This window comes from Alexandromys fortis, unplaced genomic scaffold, assembly GCF_014885135.2.
Source record: "Alexandromys fortis isolate MF-2015 unplaced genomic scaffold, M_Fortis_MF-2015_v1.1 scaffold_13, whole genome shotgun sequence".
In the NCBI taxonomy this organism is placed as follows: Eukaryota; Metazoa; Chordata; class Mammalia; order Rodentia; family Cricetidae; genus Alexandromys; species Alexandromys fortis.
In genome coordinates, this window is record NW_026067908.1 from 20,413,747 (window position 1) to 20,418,699 (window position 4,953).

A 4,953-nucleotide genomic window follows, 5' to 3' on the forward strand; every position below is an offset into this window, starting at 1 on the left:
CTAAAGAATGGATAAAGAAAATGTGGTACATTTACACAATGGAGTGCTACTTGGTGATAAAAAACAATGACACCTTAAAATTTTCTTGCAAATGGATGGAGCTAGAAAAAAAACCATCCTGAGTAAGGTAACCTAGACTCAGAAAGATGAATGTGGTATGGACTCAGTCATAAGTGGATACTAGCTGTAAAGCAAAGGATAATGAGCCTATAGTCCATGATCCTAGGGAAACTATGCAACAAGGTGAACTCTAAGAAAAACATACATAGATCCTGAAAAGGGGAAATTGATAAGGGGAAATAGATAAGATCGCCTGACAAAATTGGGCGCATGGGGATAGGTGGAGAAGAGAGGATAGAAGAGGAAAGGAGGAAAAAGGGAATGGGGAAGAAGTTGAGGGAATGGGATAGATGAGATGGTGGAAGGGCATAGATGAGAGCAAAGAAAGAGATATCTTGATTAAGGGAACAATTATGGAGCTAACAAGAAACTTGTCACTAGAAAAATTCCCAAGAATCCACAAGGATGACCCCAGCTAAGATCCTAAGCAATAGAGGAGAGAATACCTGAAATGGCCATGCCCTAGTCAGATTGATGAATATCTTAAATATCACCATTGAACCTTCATCCAGCAACTGATGGAAACAGAGGCAGAGACCAGCAGTAGAACACTGGGCTAATTTCCCAAAGTCTAGTTGAAGAGTGGGAGGAGTGAGAATATGAGCAAAGAGGTTAAGACCATGATGGGGACACCCACTGAAACAGTTTACCTGAGCTAATGGGAGCTCACCAACTGGAGCTGGACAGGAAAGGAACCAGTATAGGACTAAAATAGATCCTATGAATGTGGATAAAAGTTGTATGCCTGGGTCAGAGTGCAGGGCCACTGGTAGTGGTACCAGGATTTATCCCTACTGCTTGTAGAGGCATTTTTGGAACCTATTCTCTTTGAATGGATACCTTGCTCAGCCTATAGTAGGGAGGGCCTTGGTCCTTACCCTCTCTGAGGAGTGAATGCAGTGTAGGGTGGGGAGGTAGGTAGGGGAAGGGAGGTGAGGAGGGAGTGGGAACTGGTTTGGTATGTAAAATAAAAAAGATAGTTTACTGTCTTTAAGAAAATAAAATTAAGTATAAAAATTAGTATATGTAGCTTTATTTATAAGAGTAAAATATATTCATACTTCTTTTATGAAATGTGACCAAATGAAGGAAGAAAAATAATTAAAAACACAGTATGTCTAATATATGGAGAGCATAAATTATTCATTTTATTACAGAGTAAAATGTGAGCATTGGAAATTTTTGGTAACAGAAACATGTTTATGGAAACAACAAGTTAATATTATGCAGTAGTATAAGCTCATGCTGGAGAATAGATTTTGTAATAGGAAAGAAGATTTTAAATTTATAAAACAAAAACTCTATGTCTAAATTATAGATATATTTAAAATTATTATGGTTGATATTATGCTCTTTCATACAGGAAGCCATATCTGTATGTCTTCTTTGAGCACCTAAGTAGTGCATATTTGTATGACATATTCATGTGTATTCAATTTCACATACTAAAAATTTTGACTGAAATTGGTTATCATATATATTTATGGAGCTAATTTAAAAATTCAATTTTCCATATAATCTGAAAATATTATAACTACAAATGGAAAGATATATGCTATCCAAGGACTGTAAAGCTCAACAAATCAGTGAAGTACCTCATTATAGCAAGTAATTTTAATATTTTGCTTTGGGTACATTCTGATTGTTTTCTTTAATCAAATTTTAAAAAGCAGTGGATAAGACTTTATCAAAAGCCATTGTATTTCTCATTTTGAAATAATTATATTCTATAATTGAATTTTATTGTGCTGTACATTTTATATTGTGTAAAGGTGATGCTAGAACCATTTTTCCAAAAATTATTGCAGTTCAAAGATATTTTAAATTTTCTTTGATGTTTCTACAATTTCCTTTTGTAGTTATCCTCCTGATGTTGCTCTTGAGATTATGAAACCAGCTTACTTTCTAATCAAAGTCTTCTATTATGTTAAGTTAATGTAGGTTTATTAATGCTCCTTCCTTTCCCATGTTAACATGCCTCAAATGATTCTTCACTCTTCAAAGGAGAGTCACAAATTTGTCACTGAAATTCTTTAAGACTACATTATAATATAACCACATTTCCCTGAACATAGATAATGAGAAGAAAATTATTCCAAAATGTAGAACCAAAGGCCTAAAAGAAGGATCTATTTGTTTACAAGTGGGCCAAAATCTAGAGGAACAGGATTAGAAGCAGGTGTGTCTAGAGCTCAGAACTCAATGGCAAAAATGGCTTTTCCTTGCCCATAAAATATCAATTGACAAGAACAAAGTGGAGGCTTGAGGAACAGATCGGAAATCCTTATAAAATGCCTATCCTACATCAGCAGCAAGGACGGAAGAAGCCTTAGTGGACTTGTCATCTGTTGGTGCACCCAGGAATTCTGGTCACCTCTGTAGGCTGACATCTCAAAACTACTGTGGCTCTGTTCACCATCCTGGATTGACATTGGACCCCAGGATGGCATCTGACCATAGTGGTTTATCTGGACATCGCCTTCTTTCTTCGGCAGTTCATCAAAAGCCTGATACCCATGGGGAGTTACCATCTGATTCCCAGAGAACAGGGTATCTTGGGTACTCTGAGGATTCCAGGATCCTTGCTGAAATCCAGACAGGCCTTGCTCTAGTTTCCACATGACATAATACGCATCCTCGAAGTCCTGATCAATTTCATCAGTGGTCTTTAGATAGGCAGACATATTGACTGAAAAGCAAGTAGCTTTTCAGTCTTGGTAGCTCAATTTTCTCCTGGGTATTCCAACTTAATACCCAGACAGCTTCTTGGTGCTTGACCAAACCACACTGAAAAACCTCAGCTGGGGATTAGGACTTCAGTCCTTCAGGGTGGCTGGGCAAAAAACGAAACCAAGCTCCAGGGCTCTCTGGTCTCTTTTATAGAGTTAACCAGATGGCTGGCCACGCCCTTGTAGGGTGGAGCCACCATGCTGGATTTCTTAGGTAATAAGGTCTTTACCTAGGCTCTTAGAAGTCAGAGTGTCCTCTTCTTTAGCCAACTTCTCAGGGTGTTTTGACTGCAGAATGTTTTGGAAATTTCCTGGAATCCATGGCCACCCCAAATCTGGTCTCTCCCTTCTTTTGGAAGGAAGCCTGTTTAAAGGTCCTGACTTTTTCGATAAGTCTGTTAGAGGCTGGAAGAGGGGAACAACTTTGGGCAGCTCATCCAATCAATGAGTGCAGATTCAAGTAAGAGTTCAAAGGGATTTGCCCCCTCACTGGGTCCCCCAGTAGACACACCCAGAAGGTGCTTTGCAGTCTAATTAGTATAAGGTCATGCAGTTTCCATTGCCATGAAGGCTGTGATTAATAAGAATTACTTCTGGTGTGAAATTCTCAGCATACAGCTGGGTCACATTGCATTGATAATAGAATGAGTCTTTATTGTTTGATCTTATTTTTTTTTAATAGGAATTTCTCCCTCTTTAGGCCAGGCTGCTTGCAAATTCACACAACACATGGTGCCCCAAAGTTGGACAACTGCATCCACAACACCTGAGAGAGCCTGGGATATAATTCCAGACAGGAAATTACATCATTACGCGTGGCTTCTTGGTGGCAGCCATTCCCTGGGTTGGCTCTCTTTGCTAGAGAGGAGCCCAACTCATTCAAGAGAAAATTCCTGACTCAGATTTAGTTGGCAAACTCTGCAGCCCTTTTAAGAGACCCTGCCTAGAAACACTTAAAGGGTGCTTATGAATTGCAGACAGCATGCATCTTAGAGGTGTCAGGGACCTGAAAACTCTGTGGTGTTTTGGCAATAAACATGGCTCTAGCTACTACCTCTGTCATGAAGTGAGGCTCTCCTAGCAGAGGATTGGGTTGGATCCATCTGTCAAGCTCATGGCTTGAATGCCAGCCAGGAGGTTTATCAAATTTGGTCAGAAAAAGAGAGACTGACAGTAAAGGCAGATTCATACTATTAAAAAAAGCCTCCACAAAACTTACAATTCAAAAATATATATAAGCTTGGCACAGAAAAGGAAAAGGGTAAAGTCCTTAAAATTTAAAGAAAGAAAGAAAGAAAAAAGAAAGAAAGAAGGAAAGAAAGAACAAAAGAATATAAGAAAGGAAGAAAGAAAGGAAGGAAGGACAGAGAAATAATGAAAGACAGATAGAAAAAAGAAAGAAAGGAAGAAAGAAAGGAAGGAAGGAAGGAAGGAAGGAAGAAAGAAAGAAAGAGAGAAAGAAAGTCATTGCTTGGTTGTGCTAGCACGAATATCTTTCATCCCAACACAGGAAAGACAAGCAGGCAGAACTCGCTGAGTTCAAGAACAGCCTGGTCTATACTGTGAATCCCAGGACAGCCACAGAGGCACACGGCATTCCTGTCTTGAACAGCAAAAATTAAAAAAATAAAGAAAGAAAGTAAGAAAAGAAACAGAGTTTAAAATAAGACACGCAAGGTATAAAATGCCCAGCAAGTGTGGATACTGTATGCTATTGTGTTGTCTTGAAGTTTTGTGATGGCTTTGGAAGGAGCAGTACTTGCTAAAAGTTATTTGATTATACACACTGCTGCCTTAGGTCAACATAGATATGTGGAACATGCCTTGACTTCAACATTTAAGTAGAAAAGTATGTTCCAGCGAGAAGAGGTTTTGTTTTAGCTTGCACAGGAAATGAAAAGCTGTGGATTCTTTCTGTGTTAGAGAAATCGGGTTTGGTAAAGGGAGACCAAAAGAGATTGAAAACCGAAGAGATTCGATTGAGAGCTCTTGGTTTCTTGGTATATTTTGTGTTGATTTTTACTTAAGTAGTGGTGGGGGAAGTGCTGTGGGACAATGGTCTTTACCCTTTCAATTGTATTTTCATTTTTTCTTTGTCAATTCT